Source organism: Lepidochelys kempii, chromosome 1, assembly GCF_965140265.1.
Source record: "Lepidochelys kempii isolate rLepKem1 chromosome 1, rLepKem1.hap2, whole genome shotgun sequence".
Lineage (NCBI taxonomy): Eukaryota > Metazoa > Chordata > Testudines > Cheloniidae > Lepidochelys > Lepidochelys kempii.
Genome location: NC_133256.1, coordinates 200,346,776 through 200,369,804, shown reverse-complemented (window position 1 = coordinate 200,369,804; position 23,029 = coordinate 200,346,776). Strand labels below are relative to the sequence as shown.

General features: G+C 39.6%; 1 protein-coding gene across 13 annotated transcripts in view; it reads left to right on the top strand.

Annotated features, from left to right (window-relative positions):
* Positions 1–23,029, top strand: part of ZBTB20 (zinc finger and BTB domain containing 20) — a 663,010-nt gene that overhangs the window by 116,500 nt on the left and 523,481 nt on the right. Inside the window, exon 1 of one of the 13 annotated variants that reach the window (XM_073308805.1) lies at positions 20,665–21,307. The exons of the other annotated variants lie outside the window; for them this stretch is intronic. The gene's annotated coding sequence lies outside the window, so the exon portion shown is untranslated. Of the gene's footprint in view, positions 1–20,664; positions 21,308–23,029 lie in introns of those variants that run through there. 13 annotated transcript variants of the gene reach the window in all.

The window sequence follows — 23,029 nt, the reverse complement described above, 5'->3', positions numbered from 1 at the left end:
CCCCCTCCTTCCCACCTCTCAAACCACATGCAAAAGTGTTTGGTCTCTTTATGCAAAATTCTGCTATGATGTTGCTCCTCATCCAACTTTAGTGGAAGAATGGAATCACAGGATGCTAGGGTTTTGGCTGACTTAGAGAACATCTTAAGATGAGTTGCCCCTGAGCTGTCTTGGTTTTGAGGATTGTGAGCTGGCACTTGTGCAGTGAATAGGACAATCCTCCTGTCCTAATCTACCAGAACTCAAACCACTGGCATTCAGGAAAACTGTGGACTATGACTAGGATGTCAATGGAAACTTGGGGTCTATTGGGAATTAGATAGTTAACCACAATGAACCTTGCTCGCATGCACATGATTGAATTAATTGCCAGGTTAGAAGTCAGGAAGGAATTTTCCTTCATAGCACTTTGTTTTTTCTTATTCCTCTGGTCCATGGACTGTCTTAGTGTCAGTTGGGTGTGGCCTACATCACCCTTTGCATTTGTGCAGGGTGAACAGACTTTGGTGTACCTGATTTCTTTCAGTCATCTCTTTCTGTGATTCCATGTACTGCAACAGCAAGGATGAGAAGTCATTCAGTAATAAGCAGTCATTTTGTTACTAAGATGCCTGTGCCCAAGTGTAAGAATAGTTTAAAATGTTGCCCTTTAGCTGCTGTGGTGTCTGTATGGAGCAAACTAGCTTTAATCTGTGAACAACTTGCTTAGCTCAGGCAAGTGGCTTTTTTGCCATTCACTGAACAAGTTTTATTGATGGAGCATCCATAGAACCACCAGGCATTCAGATACTGCAGTCATGGCTACCAATATAAGAACTTGGTTTGACAGAGAGAGCTGCTGTAAAAGGCAGGGGCAAACATCTCCTGCAGGAGGTCTGGGATCTTTGCTTTCAGCATGTTGTTGCATCCCACAAAATTCAACAGCCGTATCTTTTACTGGCTGGATGAGTTATGGGTTCCCCCCCCCTCTCTCTTTTTAAACAGACAGTTATTTTCTTCTCGGAATTGATTCAAGGACCTATGTGGCAGTGTTATAATGTTATCCAGTGTACCCTCCGGGTGCCCAGTTAATTTGTAAGACTTTCAGTCAAGGCTGATTCAGGTTATGCAGTCACCACAGTAGTGCTACTAACAATAGAGTTTAAAAAAAAAAAAGAAAGAAGCAAATAAAATGGCAGATGGCAGAGTTGGAGACATCAAGAATCCAACATGTGTGTGGGCTGGGCCACTGAAATGGCAGCAGCATGTTACACGGTTAAGTGGAAGATGTTTTCTCAGAACTACATTTCGGGTCTCAGACTTAGAATAGGTAAAGTCTATATTATCTTTTCCCTTCCAAGTGCTTAGAGTCTTATCTGTGTAATTCTCATTAATGTTAATGGGTCTTTAGTGCATATGTCCCTTTTTATGAAGAGGAGAAGAGGCCCTTTAAAGGTTGAAGAGAAGGCTCTGGAAAGTGGTCAGAAACTCCTGGGAGAAAACAGGCAGCTAAAAACTAGTTTAGTTTAATTTTTGCTGGCATGAGACCAACGACGGTAACCTTGGTAGTCAGTCCAGAGGATGGATTTAAAAAAAAAAATCCTGAAGTAATGACCCCAGGCCACCAAAAGGGAGAGAACTTGGGTCCTTGAGCACCAAAAGTGCTTTTCTTTTTTCTGCAGTAAAGTCTCTTTGCAGAGCTAGATATGGGCACATCAAAATGATCTCATAATGATGCTTGCTGTGTTCTTTGAGAGTTGGAACTGCTCAGCTTCTTTAGGCTTTAGGTCCCAAGGACTCAAAGCCCCACTATGACAGCCTTCCCTTATAAGTGCCTCTCACCAACAGTATAAAGAGAGAGAAATTCCTGCAGTCTAGTTACTCTGTGATAAAATATGGCACCTCAGCCCCAAACTCTTTGCTAATATACAAACACACAATAGGCATCTTTGGGGTGAATTTTACCTTGTTTGTGCATATAGCTTAGAGTTCCAATATATGACATAAGCCTCCTTGGAATTCCACAGACCAGAAAATGGTAAGTTTCCCAGATGAGCTCCTCAATCAAGACTAGACGCATCTAGTTCTTATCCTGATGGTGATCAAAGGAGGTCTTTGAATCTTGGACTGAATAGTCTAATTAAGCAGATTATTATTATTATTTTATTATCGTAATTGCTAGAAGACCTAGTTATGAACCAAGGTCTCATTGTGGTAGGCGCTGTACAAACACAGAACAAAAAGATGGCCCCTGCCCCGAAGAGTTCACAATTTAAATTTAAGACAAGAGACCATGGATGGATACAGAAAAGAGACAGACTGAGGGTGTACCATAAGGAAACAACTGGACAGTATTGGTTAGCATGATAGGTAGTGGTCTCAGCACACCAACAGGTAGAGTCTCCTGGATATATGTTGGGAGGATTAGTCTTGTTACGACTCTTGAATCTACAGAAAAATAGGATCATCACCCAAGCACACTGTGGAAGTTTGGGAGATGCCCCTTGTTGGGTTGCTTTGTGGTTCCTCTTTAAGTATTCTTCTTCGCAAGGTGTATTGTTACAGCTGGCTAATCTCTGAGGATAGAAATAAAAATGTAGGAACGGCAATACTGGGTCAGACAGAGGTCCATCTAGCCCAGTATCCTCTCTTCCAACAGTGGCCAATGCCAGGTGCCCCAGAGGGAATGAACAGGTAATGATCAAGTGATCCATTCCCTGTCGCTCATTCGCAGCTTCTGTCAACAGAGGCTAGGGACGCCGTCCTGGCTAATAGCTTTTGATGGACCTATCCTCCATGAACTTACCTAGATCTATCGAAGCAACATAGAAAGGGGAAAACTAATTAGCTTTGTTGCTCCTAGAGCCTCAGTTCTCTGAGAGAGAGAAAAGCGCTACATGTGTTTCTAATGTTAGTGACCAATTGCATATGTGAAGTGGCTCTCTCCTAGGGTGATTTGCTTTTCATGGTTCTGAGCTTCACACATGGACTTCTGAGGAGAAAATACATAAAGAGAATTCCAGGTGCTGGCAAGTAACTTAGTTTCTCTAGGTCTTTGCTATAATACAGGGGGCCAATGTTCAGTTTCCTGGGTTTTGTTTATGGTTCAGAGCCAGTAACTGAAAGGCAGCAGCAGGTGAGGAGTAATTTGCACTTTCCCTTAACTAGCATTAGATAGTTGTGCTGAATGTTTTCATTCTCCAGTCAGATCGTTCATTATGCTGTCTTGGAATTGTGAGCTGTTCATGTTTCCAGACCTGCATAGTCATTCTGTAGCATTGCAAGTCATTACACTAAGCTGGCTGCTGGATTTTGATCTCAGCCAGTAAAATGACCCTCTCCACTCTCTGTTGTCTACTTCAATGTACATCCTATATGTTTGTGTGTGTGAGTGTGTGTATATAATATCATCTATCTATCTATCTATCTATCTATCTATCTATCTATCTATCTATCTATCTATCTATCTATCTATCTATCTATCTATCTATCTATCTATCTCACAAAATAGATTCTGTGTTTATATGGATATCAGCACTTGTGGGCAAAAAGAATCACATATTGTCACTGCAGACTGGTGTTTTCACATTGTCACTATGTCTACGTCTACACTGGAGCCAGGAGTGTGCTTCCCAGCATGGGTAGACAGATGTGCTAGCTCTGCTTGAGCTAACACACTAAAAATAACAGTGTAGCTATGGTAACATGGGTAGCGGCTGGGGTTAGCTCACTACTTAGGTATCCAGAGGGTCTGGGAGGGTTTGTATTCAGGCGGCTAGCTAGCGTTGCTGCCTGTGCTACCTCCAGCTACACTACTATAATAAGCATGCAAACTCGAGCAGAGCTAGCACATGTCTGTCTACCTACTTTGGGAAACATGTTCCCAGCTGGAGTACAGACTTACCCTTTGAGTGCCACTAACACGATCAGCAGTGTGGCATCAGAGCTAAATTAGGTCTTGCATGTTCAAGTTTTGCTTGAAATATAGAATTCAGAGGTGGTTGCAAAATCTGGGTCCCAGTAGGAGAGCATATTTCAAACCTCTCTAAAATTACAGGGGTGTTTGTGTTTTGGATTCCAGTTTGGCCTATTAGAGAAATACCTGGAAGGCCCTACTTGTGAAATTTGGATTTGGATTTTGACTCCCCACCAAAAAGTTCAGGATACTGATGCAGGCCACCTTTAATGGAATTACAAGGTTTCACATACCAATCAGATAATACATTTAGTAATGGCACTACATTTTCAGTAGCTATAAATAACAGGTGAGTATTTAAACAGTACAGTGAACTATGTGATTATATATGAGATTTGATTGAGCTGTTTGCTTGTTTGTTTTTAAATACAGAGTTTTCCGAAGAAAGATTTTTCTGTTCGTGAATTTTTGTCAGCAGGAAAAGTAAGGAAATAATCCATGGACCCAATGCAGAATTCTCACCAGGCAGAAAAAATTCCTGAGTTAAGTCTGAGCAAACTTCACACTTATTTGACATTAACTACATGCAGAGCTCACTCTTTGGAATGCTCTGGAAAAATCAAAAGGATGAGCTTCTCTGGCTTCAGAACAATTTTTATCATCATCCTGGCCCCATCTCTCATGGCAAACAAGACCACTTTGTTTTCAGACATTTCCTTTGTAAAGTCAGTATCCACAAGGGACATCCAAGCGCCCCAAAGGGTCAAAGGGCCTACATTTTCATAGGTTATTGGAAATATGTAAATAAGCAACATCACAGAAACTTCCCCAAAGGGATAACAGATGAAGCTATGAAGGAAAGATAAAATGTGAAATTGCAGAGTGTAAAGGAACAACCCCCAGATCCATACTTTCCTGTTAAGGGAACACAGGCTCAAACCACAGCATTGTGATGCAGACCCTAGTTATTAACTTCCAAAGCCTGAGTGTGTTTGGATCTGGGATTTTGCTAGAGACCATTTCTAATCTGAAAAGATCTTAAGACATCTTGGTGCAGTTATAACCTGTCTCTAAAGCTATTGTAGTTACACACGATGCCTACCCATGGTGGATGAACAGTAGAGTAAGTCTTAAATATTTTTTTTACTTCCCTTAGAGGTGTTAAACGTTAGCACAGTTTTATTGAACTAGAATTTAGATGAACTGAAAATAGGTAATAACTTATACAGGAGACATTCCTGGGAACCAGCTATACAGACCAGGAGGAGAAGCTTTTCTGGGGTAATTTTTTTCTTTTTTTCAATGTGCTGCATACATTAAAGAGCCGGATAATGAAACTCGCTTCTCACAGAAAGCTGACAGTATTTTAAACCTGCACTGGTTCCAGGGCATCTGTGTTGAAACAGATACCTCACTTGCTTGGCTCTCCTGAAGTAGTTTTATGGACTAAAGCACCGTACATACAGTGCACAGTGGCACCATTAGCATTTCAGAATGAGGTTGGGAAGCAAACTTATCTAGGAGCTACAGACTTAGGTGTAGTTAATAAGGAGAGACAGTAACTGTCATTAAGCATAATTAAGCCTAATATAGATTGTAAACTGTTACTTACCTTAAACTTCTCTGCAGACAGTGGGAAAGGGATTAACCTAGCAGATATGGACACTAATTACTACCTCCTTCATATTAAAGTGACCATCAGGAAGGTCTGTATCATAAATAAAACATAGTAGGGGATGAGAGACTGGGAAATATGTAAATTCATTGCAGAAAAAAGACCAAATTAAAAAAGAAAGTTGAGTGATGCTAGTGGAAGCACAATGGCACTCTGGCTAATTAGCAGGGCAAGTATGATAAATCCTTGACTTCTGACTGATAGAGCCTGCAGAGTCCAGTCTCTCATGCATAGCTTCCTCTGCCTGATTTAAATGAACACCACTTTGAGGTTGTTGCTTGAGCACAACCTGAAGAACCCACAAGTGTTTTCTTTCTTTTCTCAGAAGTTATCATCACATTTTTCCCCTGGGAATGAATTGTGACCATTGTAGACATACTAGCTTTCTTGTCCTGAAAAAGGGTTGTTTTTTCATGCAACTGACAAACCTAAAGATTACAAAAATGGTCTTATGGTATGGTTTAATGAGCATCTTCTTGAATACAACCAAGAAATAGTATGTTGAGACAATGATAAAAATATAACAAATCTTCAGATGATGGGTTTGCATTTACCTATGAAAATATATTGTAGGAAGGAAGGAAGTTCTTGTGTCCAAAGGACAAGAAAAGAAGCCAGGAATTCATGGGGTTTTATTTCTCAATCTTTCACTTGTGCCTTGTGTATTACTTTGGTTAAATCACTTCACCTCTGCGTGCCTGAGTTTCCCCATCTGTAGAATGGAGATGATAAAAACTTCATAATTCTCTGCCCTTCACAACCCTTATTTAGTAAGGTCTTCACTTGGGACTACTCATGTTATTAAGGATTACTCAGGTAATTCTGTCCTGCAGGATTAAGCCTTATTAGATTTTACTGTGTCACTGTTGTTACTACTTAATACTGTTGAGTACTTTTTACCTGAAAACGTGTATGCACATTGATGTCAGTTTATGGAAACACTTAGTTTTCCATATATCTCTGTCTAGACCACCTTCAGGTTCAGTCATGTCAGTATAAACACTATTCGGCGCTAACTCATCAGGGAATAATTGGGGGTATAAACCTATCATTCATATCCCAACTGGTTAGTTGACAGAGCCAGGTCAGGAATGGAAGTATGAGTACTCTGTTGTTTTAACAACTGTGACATTATGATATAATCATCACAATGGCATTTTATTAATCCAGAAATATTTATGCAAAATTAGTGTTGACTTCTACTACACATTACCTTTTAGTTGTTCATTAACTTTTATTATCTGTGCATATCAAAGGAGACATGGTAAATGAACAAAGAACACCTGTTATGGGTCAAGTTTTATTTGACATTTTGGGAAGCTCTTTTTATAGGGTTTCCTCCAAAGGAGGGTGAGGGAGAAGGTTATCATTAGTTACACTTCTGCAGACATTGTGCATTTTTTTAAACAGAAACAGATCCCACAACAATTTCTGTTTCCCCATAGGAAGATCTATCTAGTAAAACACTGAAGTGGAGTTCAGATATGAGCAGTAATGTGTGGTCTCCGGATTCTTGAATGAGTCAATGAAACATGATTCTGTCCAGTTAACAGTATACTACTGCTCTGGTAAATCTTGTACTGACTATGCAGTGCTGTGTGCACCTGACTAATGTTTACAAATGTTGGCCTCAGTCTTCAAGTCCTTTGTAATAACTCCCACTAAGGTCAGTGGGAGTTTAGAAAGAGTAAGTGTTGAGGAAGCACCTCAGATTGTGTATGAAAGATGTGTATTATGTTTAGGATTTACAGGGCCACATTCTGTAATGACATACACAATGGTGTGAAATGGTCAGGAAAATATAGGTGGCAAAGCACAGTGATGGTCACTGATGTGATGTTTAGTGGGTGTACCAAACAATGTGACCTGCACCAAAAACACATGTAGCAAAAAAAAACAATTTACAGGGCTGGTATAAGATAGGCCCTTCCTAGCACATAGAGCATCTGCTTCCCTTCCCCCTTCTGGCCTAACCCGTTAGAATTGCAACACAAGGGCTTTCACGTGAAATTTCCTTTGGAGGCACCACACACTCCTTCTCCTTCTTTAGGGAGCTTTCAAATAGATTTATTTTGATTCTTTGCGTCTCCTCCATCCCTCCATCTCCTCCATCCATGGAGGCTTCATGGAAAAGAACAGAAAAGGGAGAGTAAAGAGGTTGTGAAAGGTTATGTGAATGGACTGTATAGCCTGTACAGTATAGACTATAACAAGATGTCTAGATAGACTCTAGCATGCACCCATATGATTCAGCCACTACTCTTTTGGGGGGGCTTCAACCACCATGCAGCGCCATTGCATCCCTATCAGGAGGCAGGACAGAATTTTGTCCTAAGCAAGGACTTCAACATTTGGTCTATTAGTAGCAGTTGTCAGTGTTTTTCTTTTTTGTTCAAAAGAAACCCAGCATAACAGGCAGGCGAAGAGAGATACAAAATTTATTTTTGTCATAAATATAAAAAATTAAGAAACATAACTCTCCTGTTCTGACACTTTCAGCTACCCAGCAAGTGGGAGGTTAGAGAAGAGCTCCGAACTTTTTTAGGGTAAAAATGGCTATCCTTTGTATGTAATGCACCTGAAAGAAGACACAGATTAGTTCCCATCTTCTTTCCATCCTTTTTCCATTCATCTGGAGGTGGTACTGAACTTTTAACCAGTGTCCAATGGAGTACAATAGATAAAGCAATTAATGAGAATCTTCTTTGATTGTGTCAAGCTTGTTTCCTTTAAGTCATTTAATAGCACTGGCAGATACTTCTAAAAATCAGTTGCTTAAATCAAAAATGTATTAATTCTTGGTCAACTCCAAACCATGAGTCATGTCCTGTGGTCTTTATTGAAGCAGAATTCCCACTGAAGTCAATTCACAAGTATTGGTACCTACAGGATTTGGCTCCATATGAAGGAAATCCCCTTCTTCCATTTTACACAGTCTTTTAAATTGAATTTAGAGCTTGTGAACAGTATCAGGTAGGTTGATAATATATAAAAATTAAATCTTAGTTATCCAAGTACAGGTGTGGCAGTATATACTTCCCTCATACTGACTCACTTTTCACCTGAAGTGACCCTCCAGCAGGGGTGAGACATTCAGTCTCCATAGACTATTCAATCTTTTCTGCTAGGTCTGAGAACAAAGTGGCCAATTAGCGCGAAGTGTGGTGTTTTTGTGGGGTGGACACCTGTCCATTATGTACTGAATACAAAGGCCTTCCAACTAATTTCTCATGGGCTGCTGAGGAGCTGTCACAGAATACCTTCCTTTCAGTACTGACCTATGTCATTTAATAGCTTTATCACACCATAGAATAACTCATTGAATATGGGTCACAGATATATTTGTGTCCTTTACTCCTGAATTCTTGCTGTAGGAGTTAAAGTAAAGGTGCAGAGGACAGACTAATAGGGAGTTGGTTCTTAAGGAGCTAAATTTACAGCAGTTTTAAGTGAAGGCTTCTGACCCACTAACTGGACCTTTTAAAAATTACTTTTTTATTGGACAGCAAAGAAGGGAACATACAAAGCAATTAAAATAATGGGAATGCTCAAGTGATCAACCAGTGATCAAGAAGAAAAAATATAAACGAGTAACACTGATTCTAAGGCTCTACTGAGCATGCATGGACTGTTGATAGAACATTCTGTAAGAGCCCATCATGGACGGAACCATTCTTGAGTCACAGCGCACTCACTCGCTGCCGGTGGCATCTCCTCCTGGCTATTCTGGGGATTAGCTCTCTTCCAGGTCCAACACCTCCCCTTACAGTCTCTCAACCTGTGATGTTCTCTCTCGCTTTGTAGCCCCTCTCTCACTCCAGAGACTGCAGCTTCCTCTTTGTGAATTGGCCCTCCAGCCAGGTCACTATGTGGTTTCCCCTTCTGGGGTATAGAATCTCACTGGATCTGCTGTCCACTCTGTCAGTGGCTGGTAGGGGAACCTGGGTCTGCCCACTACTCTGGATTCCAGCCCAGGGATCCTACAACACACAGCTAACAGCTGCTCAGTTCCCAACCTTGCTGCTCTCACCCTTGGCTATTTCCTACTCGCCTTCCACAGGCATTCTTCTCCACCCTTCTCTCTTCTGGATATGCTCTTCCCTCGGGGCAAGTGTCCCAGGGTCCTTCCCTCTCTCATGCACAGAGAGTGGCTGCAGACATTCTCACTGCAGCCATTTCGTTGCCCACTTTCTGGCTTTATACTAACCCATGCTCTGCTCAGCTGAACTCCCATCTTCCAAACAGGGATTGCTTCTCCCCCCTAAACTCTTTATGTGTGGCTTATCTCACGAACTGGCCCCTTTCTCAGCTTCCTTCAACTGTTTGGGGCTGGTGTGAGGTGAACACCCCATCAAAGGCCTTAAAACAGATCCCCTAATAATATCCATTGTAGGTCATGGTCCTATCATTTTCCAGAAAGGTTGGTAGTCTTTCTCAGACAGCAATACAGGCAGTCCTCAACTTTACGATGTTAGACTTATGACGAACGGCACTTACAACATTTCTGAATTGACACCCTGATTTGACTTAAGACAATTGGTTTTGACTTTACGATGCTTGATCCCGCAATGGAGTGGATTGTGGTTCCAAGTTATGACGTTTTGACTTATGATGCAATTTTCAGGAACCAACTGTGTCATAAATCTGAGGACTGCCTGTATCTTTCATTTGTCAGATCAACTGTCCAGTTTTCAGCTCAGGTTTCCAAAAGAGGGGTATTGTTTCAAGCACTATGAACAAGCAGCCCTATTCTGTTGGTTACCAGAGTTTTCTCCCACCTTGCATCCTTAATGTAGAACTGTTAGGTCCACCAGCAACAATTGAACTTTTATTTCCTTTATAATGTAAATTGCCTGGTCTAAGAAATTTGATTTTAGTTCAATCCACAAATTGCTGAAGATGTGTATCTGTCACAGGATGTTTCCATTGTGACCCGGTGGACCTCACTGCCTGGCCAGTTCAGATGGTTCCGCAGTCACAAACGCACACCAGGCTCTTTCTCTTTAACCAAGGTGTGCATTTATTTCCCTCTTACATAACAATAATGCAGGCTTATAGCAAGGACAGGCTTCCCTGCAGTCCTCATTCATGCTCTGAGCTTCTTTCTGAGCTCCTCTTGAGCTCCCCTTGTTTCCTTTCTTTATATTCTCCCCAATTACCTTGTTAACACAGTGATTGTCACCCAGATGCTCAGAATCTCCCACCAGAAAGTATATAATTGCAATAAGCTGGGTCTGCAGCCTTCTCCAGGCTGCAGCAATGTCAGTGATCAGGGTGCTACTGATAGCACGCTGTCACAGTATCCCACTCCAAATCACCCATCCAACAAGCAACTGGGTAACTGATATTAAATCTCCAGTGATACATTTGTAAAATTTACGAGACACCTACTAGCTGGAACAGTAAATCTAACAGCCCAGGGTAGATATGAAAAGGTGAGTGATACCATTAGCAAGTTCTGGAGGCAAAATGCTATTGCTGCCAGTTTGAGGGAAGCTGGAGGGTGCTGGAATGTCTACTAAAGTGCTCAGGAGCTTCATCTTTCACAACAGCCCTTGGCTGACAGTATATGAGCTTTATCCCCCTTCTAGCTGATGGGTGAAAGAAGGAGCTTACTTTCTCTTCTCCCCTTCCAGTGCTTCCTGGCTGCTATGACCTGGACGGATCTGTGTGACTTGGCTCCTCACTCAGCCTTGAGGTCCTCTTTGTTAATAATACCAGTGTTTGCCTCTGCTTTCCTAAGCAGCAGCAGTGACACTGTGAACCTGGCATTCTCATTATTGCCCACAGGGCTTTGATTAGCAGCAGTGGAAATTACCCAGAATCTTGTTAATGTCATGCTATTGCTGCTTTGCAAAGCTCTGAGCAGTAGCAGAGGCACTGGAGCCATTGGTCTACAGACTAAGGAAAGGGATACTGCATTGAGTCACACTTTGTTTCTGTTTGAAATGTGTTCATGACATCTGAAAGGGCTAGAGACCTTTTTAAAGGGAAGCTTAACTTCTTCAAGTAGAATGACATAGGAATGGATTTGTCAAGTATTTATAATTCTGTGTAACAGGAATAATAACAATTTCCATCGTAAGTGTATTTCCAGAAGCAAATAACCTTAGTTTATTTTAGAACTTACGCTTAGCACCTACGTGTTCAAAGCAGTGAACAAACATTTAAGTAATCCAACAATTCCCTGTGAGCTAGGTGTTATCCCCATTTTACAGACGGTGAAAATGAGCCACAAAGAGGTGTGCCCAAGGCCACACAGCAAATCAGCAAAAGAGCTGAGTTTAGAGCTCAGGGCTTTCCTGACTCCCAATGGTTCATTCCCCCAGACCACATCACCGCTCAACAGCTACCTCTTAATTGCTTGTGAGAGCATTCACATTAAACTAATTATGAAACAAAGTAACAAGCCCGAGCAGGTCTAAAAACGTGAAGAATGGTTTGCACCTTCTCAGCAAAATCAGCGGTACTCCATTTCTCCAATGTTTCATTTCCAATTTGCATCTTAAAGATATGTGACCTCCTCCCTCTCCCAGCTTGGTGCCTCCATTGCCATATACTTTAACTTGAAGTGATTAGATTTTATTTGTACAAACTGCACTAGTTGTCTGCAGTAAGGATGGCTAAACACATTCATGCATTGTTCTAAAATTTGGGTAAAGATAATCCATTAAATTAAAAATAACTAATGCTTATTTTTTTAATTAGGAAGTGTACTTAAAAAATAAGGACAAATCTAATTTGATCAATGAGATTTCTTGGTTGTCTGTTAAATTTCCTGACTAAATAACCTCAGAAGATACAATGTTTCTGCCAGTTGTACCCAGCCCTTCCCCCTCTGGATGAGTCAGTCACACATTTCTGGATCTAAATTTCCTTTTCCCTCAGTCTTTGTTAATAATATGAAAAGAGCTGGGTTTTTAAACTAAGTTGGCTTTTGAAAAATGATTATAACTCCATTAGAATGAAGCGATATCTGCCCTCTGGATGAGATGTGGAATCAAAGTCTTGGCCATTAAAGATTATATGGCACTTTTCACAAAAGTTAAGGGCATAAATCCTCACCGATCTGGTTAAATATCAGTTGGGTTAGTTAAGTTCCACATCCTTAAATTCCTCTTTCACTTTCAGTTGGATATGTAAAAGGTTCTCCAATGTTTTTTATAATATGGATCACATCTGTCATCTTAAGATGTAGTCTCCATTTTTCCAGTCCAAAATTGTTCTTTATGAAACATTTTCTCATATGCTGTCCCATTGAATTTTAAATGTCCCTAGCCATGGGGCTTCCAACACTTCCCTTGGGATACAATATCAGAGGCTAACAAATTGGATATACTCCACCATCACTTTGGCTTCCTCTTGATAAATAAACATCCAGCTTCATGGTAACGTCATCAACCATATGGCTACTTTGCATCAGAAATTTTGCTGAGCAGTCATATAGGCTTCCATATATTCTTCCCCAAATCACTGCAAGGGGGAAGGTCTCTCCTATAGAAGATATATACAGTGTTTTGCTGTGCAGTTCCATAGGTTGTAGTTCTGAAATCTTATTTTGTGTAGTCTTTTTTTTCTCTGTTTTGTACCTCCACTGAGCTTTCTTTCATCTGTTGCTTGATACCACATAGCAGTGGCTGACCAGGTTGAAGGCGGTCTTAAGTGAATTAAGGAGGAGTGATTTCACAGACTGAAGATTTCTTCTTCTCAGTAAAGACATTCATAAATGTGGAGCTTTTGGGGATCATGTAGTGCAGAACATTTTTGTGGAGTTATTTCCATCATTTTTGTTTTCTAGGGATATCCCAGGAGTAGCTGCCTTGGTTGACAGATGTCAGATCACTGAAGAAAATAAATCTGTACAAGGAAAAATTAACTTTACAATAGCCATTAAGTAATTTTGCAACTTTTTTTGCTATTATCTTTTCTCTTTATTATTACAGTCAGCATTAAATATTATAAAACAGCAGTGTGACTTCATGGATGTGTGGATCACTAATCCTATCATAGGTCTGAAAAAGCAAGTTTGTCTCTCATTGTTCTTATTTTCTTCTCCAGAATGATCAGTTTTTGCGGAATGTTCTTCTCAGCATAAAGAACTCTTTGTAGTTAGCTTGGGGTCTCTACAGGATTTCCATCCTCTGGTGAGAGAGAGAGGGAGAGATAAAACAGTTTGCCAAGTGTTTTGACTTCTAGAAAATGCCCCTCTGCCTCTCCAGCAGTCACTGCCTGGGGCAAAAGCCCATATACTGGGACACCATCATAGCAGGGCAGGAAAAATTATAGGCCTCCATGTGATGCTATTTTTCAGGTAAAATTTGGAAGGCTGAAGTTGTTTGTTCTCTTCCAAACTAACTTCTCAATCTTTTCCTCCCCGGTTTCTGTATTTGTTCCTTTTTCTTCCCTTTCTCCTTCAATTTGTTACTCCTACCAATATTTATGTATACATGTTAAGTGCAGAACCTGTCGTAAATACTCTGGATATAACCAGTGTCCTGATTTTGTATGTTAGGCTCTCATTCAGGAAGGTACTTCAGCGTGTGTCTAACTTCAAGCATGTGAGCACTCCCATTGACTTCAGTGGGACTATTTGTACAGTTAAAATCACCTGCTTAAGTACCTTCCTGAATCAGGGCCTTAGAGAGATGCCATTGTGTTTCCATTGCTGGCAAAAGAAGAAAAACAGCTCTCACTCACTAGTGAGCTGATGCAGTGAGAAATGTAGGGCCAGATACGAGCTGTGAATGCCAGCCGAGTAGCATTGTAAGAAGTTATAAAATACCATTTCAGCCAGACTGCACAGATGCAGTTACAGAAGCTTCCATCAAACTAGAGAGTTCTTCACTCCATTTATCTATTTGAAGGTCCTAGTTTCATGACAAATGAAAGACTATTAAATATTGAGCAAAGAAATTTCACCTGGAGTCAGAGCATTTTAATAAATAAAGATTTAAAGAAACCAAAATAGCTCCATGGAATATTGTCATTCCTATCCATACCTCTAAATTTTCCTGTTTACTCTTATCCTTTCCCCCATATGTCATCTATTCTAATGCATCCTTCTCATAGATTCATAGATTTGAAGGCCAGAAGGGATTACTGTGATACTCTTGTTTAGTCTGTCCTCCTGTGTATCACAGGCCATTGAACTTCATAAAATAATTATTAGAACTGATCTTTTAGAAAAACATCCAGTCTTGATTTAAAATTGGTCAGTGATGGAGAATCCACCACAACCTTTGGTAAATTGTTCCAATGGTTAATTACTCTCACCTTTCAAAATTTCATGCCTTATTTCCAGTTTGAATTTGTCTAGCTTCAACTTTCAGCCAGTGGATCCTGATTATAGCTTTTTCTGCTAAATTGAAGAGTCCATTATTAAATATTTGTTCCCCACGTAGGTATATATAGACTATAATCAAGATATCCCCTTAACCTTCTCTTTGCTAAACTAATAGATTGTTTTTCTCTCATTGTTGTTCTTCCTCCTTCATTTCCCCATTGGCGACCCTGTTCATTTGTGGCCAAATCCTGAAGTTTTTACTCAGGCAAAACTCCTATTAAAATTAGTGGAGCCAGGTTTTAACTCCCTGTGTTTTGGCCTTCAGTTCTTACCAGGTAGTTAAATTTTACCCATAGCAAACTATATGCATTTTGGGCCATACATTTAAGCCAACATAAAGACATTGGTTGTTCATTTACTTCTAGAATGAGTCCATTTCCTTTCGATTCTCCATTTGGAATCTTATTAGGAATATGCATGATGCTATAACATGCAAATTCTAATGAGTAGTTGGAGAGTAAGTATTTTCTGTGTGAAATGTTAAGAAGTTTTGTTTTACCCATTTAAAGACAGAGATTTCAATATGCTTGTTTATCATTCAGCAAGCTCTCAAAGCTGAGAGTCCTGAGGGTACGAGGTGGTTAAAACAAAATAACCTACATGTTGAAGAGATGATTAGGTGCAGGAGGGAAGCTGAGAAATGTAGAGAGTTCAAATGGATGAGGGCCAAGATACCCTTAATGCCCCAAAGAACACCACCATTCTCTTCCCATCTCCCACAGGGCTGTCCTAGATAAACTGGCAAATGGATGCCCCCACCAGTCTGCAGTAACCCAGTTGTGAATTAATGAACATTTTACTGCACTTAATATTTTGTTGATATAAAATATTATATTAATAAGCAGTGTATTTTACTACTAGCATTTATCTTTTGGTTTTTATTTTCTGCATGGAAATTGAGTATATATTTTTGACTTGAACAGCCTATGCCTGTGCATGGGAGTCTGTTTTCAGTGAAGAGCAGCATGAATTAGTGCGGAGCTGTCAATAATGGGCCCTGCACCCCTAATTCCTGTCTTCAGTGAACTGAAAGCATTCAGCCTACACAGTAGATGCCAGCAAATCACTTCATTGAGGAGTATCTACCTTCGAGATGGGACTTGCAATATGGATGGCATTATAAATCACATGCATTTAATTCCGCTGGCTGTTGGGATTCTACTAAAATGTAATGCATGATACTCCAGACAATGAGGTCCAGTAGGAAGAGCAGGGAACTGAAAATAAAAGAACCTGAGTACTGTTCCTAGTTCTATCACTGTCTGTGTCTGCTTTGGAATAGTCACCTCTCCTTACAATATCCAAGTTTCCCCATCTGTGAAAGTGGGGATAATAATACAATTTACCAATCTTTGTAAAGTGATGTATGGCTCTAAAAGCGCAATATATAGTTGGTGCTAGGTATTTTTATGTCTTGACACTTCAGTACGAAGACCCTCAACTGGAACCTCAGAGACTCGTTAGTATGCAGTTGTGTCATGCAATTAACCTTTGGTAGAGTGGCTGCCCTTAAAAACATAACATTTACCTGTACACCGTGATTGTGATACAGTGGATTAAGAAAATAGCACAGTTACTGCATGTACTTTGGTTAATGACTGTTGTGTTTTTAAGCCAAGTAGGGTGGAGCTAAGGAGTGAAATCTGTTGTGTTGAATACTCATTGCTATCCTTTCCAGTAATGTATTTGAATAAAGATTTAAGGCTATAGACAGCCCTCAAAATGGGCTCGCAACTCTCATTGACACTATTGGGGATATTGTGTGTTGATAGAGGACATTAGTGGCCCTTGAAGCGGTGCTGTGAGACTCGGGGAACATGATGAAAGTAGAAACCATTACTGCTGTATTTTTTTACACTGCAGCACAAAGGCAGGGTCAGATCCTCAGATGGCATAAATTGGCATAGCTTCATTAAATTAAACCGAGTTTATGTTAGATTATACCTGCTGAAGATCTGGCCCACGGTAAACAGGAAAATGGACATACTGCTACAAAATCCAATATGGCAGCAAATGTACTGAGATTTGGAGTAATGACTTGAGGAATAAAAGTTCTGCCCTTTATGGCAGTGATTCAGCAAGATGATTACATGTGCATAATTTTAAGCATATGACTTCAGTGGGAATACTTATTTCCTTGCTCAAAGTTACTCTCATGCCATTAAGTACCTTGCTGAATTGGAGCCTATCTTAATGATGATTTTGATGGAGAATCTAGGATATCACATCAAAATAAACATGGCAACTTTATCCTTTTTTTTTTTAAAAGCACATTCATTCAAATGCCACCTACAAGCCTGACTTATGAGTGAATAATGATTAATATGTTGGGAAATTTTGCTTTTTGCTCTGAAAACATAACTCCCAGTAAGTTAGGTCTAATTTGTATGTAAATTTGAATGTACATAAATCTTGATAAGAACTGGGTATCTAACTTTGTTTTGTACATTGTTCCCTTTGTATTAAAATATGTAGTTAATTTTTAACCTGGAGAGGAGCTCTCCTGTAGCTTAGTTAACACCTGTAAATTCCTATCAGTTGTAACTAAAATTAAGTAACTTAGTGGAAAAAGTGTCTGCCTTGTAATTATTTTTCCATCAGCATGATTATTTTAGCGTTTACTACATAGCAAATGCTATCACTAAGTTTGTGAAACAGCTCCAGCGGTTCTGACCCCATGTTTTCGGTTGCTCATGACTTCCATTTACTCTTTTGGGGCTGAAATTTTCCATGCTTGGTGACATCTGAAATGTAAATTGGTTGGGGAAAATTTCTTGGGCTGTTCTTATTATACAAGCCTGGGAAATAATATCATTTTTCTATAATACAAAATATTACATGCTTTTTCTTACATAGATAACTCATAAATGGCTGGACTATGAACTGTGGTGTGTATGTAGTGCCCATTTTGGAGTATGTCCATGTATATCTAGAAAGTGTATATCTGAATGGGGTAAATACACAAAGTACAATTCAAAAGCTACTCAGGTGACTAATAGGATGCAATGGATGCAAATTTGTCTGCTTTAAACTTCTAATAAGGCATCAAAATGTAATCATTTGTACTCTGAAAGGTACATATAAATAAATTAGTCTTTAAACCATCTCCAGATATAAAATTTAAGCTCAGGTTTTTAAGAAGTACCAAAGGATACATTGACTGTCAGTCAGTCTTTATCACTATAAACTTTCCTGTATCTCACAGGAATTTATATACTGTAGTGACTCCTCTTTGTTCTCAGTATCAAATGCCATCATTTTCAAATAATGGTGAGAATAGGGTGGGGGAAGCAGAACACAATGTTCTGCTATTGTTTTAGTTCTCTAATTATCGCACGCTTCATAAAATTAAATGATACTTTAGCTGAAGAATCATTGCCTGTGAGAAAATAATGTAGGGCCCAATCCAACTTCCACTGAAATCAATGGGAAGATTCCTATTTATTTAAATATGAATTGTATCAAGCCCAAAATTCTCACAAAAAGGTAAAATCCTATATTAACATTGTATGGTGTCATCATATCCTCATATTATAGCTATAATAACCATAAATAATTCATTTGGTTGAAAATACACATTATATATACAGACAATTTCAGCATAGTTATAAGAAAGGTATAAATTCCGTTAAGAGCACAATAGCAAGAAACTTTTCTAGCAAAACTTAATCACGCACAATATAATCTGTATCTTCTTTCAGAAATACCAGAGTGTTTTAGAAGTTTCAGCATAATAATAATAATAATAACAATAATACTTATTTCTGTTTTTTAATCTGAGAGTCTCAAAGTGCTTTACAAAGGACAAGTATCAGCATCTTCATTGTATAGATGGGGAAACTGAGGCACAGAGCATATAATTGACTTGGTCAGGGTTATGCAATAATTTAGTCACTGTGTGAGGAATAGCATTCATGTTTACCGATCCCAAGTTCAGTGTCTATTCACTGGTGCACTGCTTTTCTACATAAAATACAGTAAAGTACATCTATTACCCAGTTTGAAGAAATATGGTTTGGACTGTAATTATAAGTCTCTTGACTTCATTGGGATTGTATGCAAAAAATAGAGGGCAGAATTTGGCCTCTAAAATATTGTACTCAAAGGTGGTTCCAGGTGTTCTGCTTCTCAGAGCAGAAAATGTTTCTGCACTCCGAGCAGTGTATAAAAAAAAAAAAAAGGCCAGCTGGCCAAGCAACATGGCACCCACACCCTGGCTGTTGATTTAGCATGCCTAGAAGTTGGTGCCCAAGGTGGCCACTATGGTTGCTCACTCTTGAGTCTGGCACTGATTGGGTGGAGTTTGCTCACATAGGTATCTTAATTTTTAAAGTAACATTTTGTGTATATTGGACCAAAACAGAAGGTTAGTAGGAGATAAATGCCTTGGGTTATAAATAATTGTGTGTGAGCAAAAAGCAATACAATGCACTTGAAAGAACAGCTTGGCATTGCTATAAAATGAAAGTGTATTAATCCAAAACAGAAGAGTTATGGCTTGCATGGTACCATAGATGCTCTTCAGAAGTAGTCTCCATGTTTGCTTAGGTCTGGATAAAGTACCCTATAGGTTTTTGAATATATAGGATATAGTTTGATGATTTTCTTTATGGAATAATGTCTTATATAACCATAACTTGAGTAAGAAGGGACAGTCTATAAGAGATCTAAAGTTGGGTTATAGCCCTGCTGGGGCTGAATATATAATTGAAGCTCTTTTAAAATGTATGGTAGCTTTTACTGTGGAGTGGAGTGTCAATGGCACCCTCTGTGGTCTGGCACCAAACCCACTAGTCTATTTTACAAAAAGAAAAGGAGTACTTGTGGCACGAGCATGAGCTCATGCTCAAATAAATTGGTTAGTCTCTAAGGTGCCACAAGTACTCCTTTTCTTTTTGCGAATAAGACTAACACGGCTGTTACTCTGAAACCTAGTCTATTTTAAGAAGCTATTGGGGAAAAGAATAGTTTTCCCTTGACTGCTGTCAGAGCCATGTTGAGGCTCTCTCCCCTCTAAATTACAGCTGACTGTCTCATTTTAGAGAGGAAATAGTGCCTCCAGAGTTGTAGCCAAACTGCTGGTATTTGGCTGATACCATGCTGCCTATGGATGCTTATTGAGTGTTCAGAGAGAGCCCCTGGAATTGTTGACGCCATTAAATGCTGTCACACGGGGTGAACTTCTATCTGTTTTCCTTGAACAACTTAAGAAGTGTCTTTGTCTGCCATTCAGTCAATGGCAACCTTGGATTCAAAGAATGAATAATCACTTCCAGCTGACCTGCATTAGCACATAACTGGAACTGCTCTTCCAGTTCTCTTGCCAGTGATAGCATTAAAGTAGACATTCTCCACAGAAAATCAAAGACAAATTTTAATACAGGAAGAGGCTAAGATCTACTTCTGGTGACTAGTAGCACTGTGTATGTATATTGTCAGGGTTACTTTGGCAGATTTAATCTCTACCAGCTGGACTGAACCAAATATTGCACAGAGGCAGAATTCTTTCAGATTTGCCCTCCTCAGCACAGGGGGAGACATCTCTGTTGTCATCATCTCATTGCAGGAGGAGAGACGTACTGGAGGGTCCTGGTCACCTGCCAAATAAGGGATTGCAAATTCTTCTGTGAAACTCTTCTAGAGGATTCCTGAATCTCAGAATTTCATTGGCGTGCCCTGTGGACTTTCCTGTCTTCAGAGACTAAAGGCTTTGGGAGTTTGCCCTTTTTTAAAAAGCTGAATACAGATTAGGGAGAATCAAAGTCCCCCAACAAAATCTTGAGTTGCAGAAGCCCAAGGCGAAGTGTAACCTGTTAATCCATGATATTGTCTCTTTGAAATAACCAGATCACGAAAGTTGAAGTGGTCTCTAGTAAAACTGCTTTTGGGGACCTTATTAGTATGTATATACCCTGAAAGAGAAAAAATAGTGGTGCAGATGCCTTCCTTGCCTAGAGAAGTGGATGTTTCACTAACGAGGAGGGCAGCCTGGAAACAGAAGGCAAAGAATGAGCCTGCATTGGAAGCTCATAGTAATTTTATTGCAAACAGTGCCACATACATTTTTTCTTTAGCTTTTTGGTTTCCACAGGAGTTGCCTTTCATTTGTCGGATGGAAGATGAACTGTGGTCACAGGTTATGCACTACTTTTGATGTACAAATGTTTTGGTTAATCAGGCCATGCCACTCTTATCTCATACACTCCCACTGCAGTTTGTCTACAATCTCAGCCATGGCTCAGTGCCTGTCATACTGCCTAACCAATGTAGTATCAGTGCATTCTGAGACAATCTAGACAGCTATTCCATAAGGCCTCTGTTGTTGCTGCTGGAGAAGAGGATTGTGGGAGTTGTTCATGATGCCTCTTCTACCCCACTGCTTCTACCACACAGGGTACTTGGATTTCTTACATAAATCCCATAATTGATTGCCCTGGAGGAGGATACTTTCCGTTATAGAACCTGTCTGGCAGTTCAGGTTGCTACATCCTCTACTTTTAGGAGTTTTTGCTTAAGAGCTTTGATGGTAAGCAAGGTGGTATGCTGACAACCAACAAATGTAAACTGAAGTGGTACATGAAAGTGATGGACACAGAGAGGAGGCTGCACATGAAAACGTTTGGGTCCCACTATATTGCCAAAATTGACTGTGGGAATGCTAGCCTATGACCAGATCAATTTGTATCCACTGGAGGAATACTGTGGTTGGATTGACTGAATGACTGGTTGAGAAACCTTTGAATAACTAACCGTATTTTCATCGTTATGTGACTAGAACTATCACCATCATTAGAGCATTAAACCATCTACAGATGAGATGCTCTTCCAGGAGACAAGAGAGTTGCAGTGTTCAGCTGCCAAACTGATCTATGGCAGTGTCACACAAAATAATAAACTTAGTTGCCACCATAAACAATCTTGAAAATTATGTATATGGTTAGTTTAGGAACAGTTGCTTTGCCCAGGAAGATTTAGTTTAGTTGCAGAATTTGGTTTTTAATGGGGCCCTGTTTTTACTTAGAGATGAATGTTTCCTTAGAACAAATGAAAACTTTACACATTTTAGCTCAAACTGTTCTCTGCTAAACCTCTCACATTTATACCCATCTTCCTGGCAGTCATCCCAAAATATGTTTGGGTTGAGGCATTACACATTACATTTGGTAAGGCTTTAGCATTCCCTCTTGCTCACATCAATCCTTATTCTGTTTGCTCTTGTAATTTACAGTTAATGAAAATTCTAAGTTTACCTTTGTTTTCGTTGGCTTCTGTACAAGAGAACCCTTCAGCCTTTGCAGCCTTCCATCCAACTGGAAAGCAGAAGTGGAGAAAGAAAAATATAACAGAATAGTTCCATTTTAGACAGCAGCCTTGATGTTTATGTCGGTATGATTGCAATCTTGGAGAAACATTGAGAAAGTCTTGCTCCAGGCTTCACTTTACTTACTGGGATGAGTAGGCTTACAAAGCATCCCAAATGGACAGCAGCCCCCAGTTAATCATAATGTAACAGAGCCAATCCTGTAGTCCCTAATCAGTTTCTCCTCGATCCTTGCTCAGACAAGACTCCTGCTCAAATCAACAGGAATTTGCCTAAGTAGTGACATCAGAATGTGGCTCAGAATACACTCAGATGACCTTAATGTGATGTAGATGATATTGACAAAATAAACCATTCTGGAGCCATTACAGTCTCTCCTGACAAAATCTACTTTTAAAAAATATTCACCTCATGGATTTTCAATCCTGAAAGAATTTTTTCAGTCTGCTGCGTACCACCCATGCACAGGAACTGTATATTCAAAAGATTACTATGTTAAACAGGTGTCTGCACATATACAGTATGTATAGCGTGTGTATATAATTATATGTGTGTTTATATATATATAAATTATACACACTATGCATACTGTACGCTTACAGTTTAACATTATACACAAATATTTAAAATAGAAACAAAATTCCTACACATACTCATTTTTAAAAATTCTGCTTAAAAATATACAGTTCTCATTTATTTTGGTGGTCATACAATGTTCCAGAGTGACGTCTTTTCAAATTTAAAAAATCCTTTCTTGGATAAAAATGTAGACAAATTTAGAAGAATTATCCAACA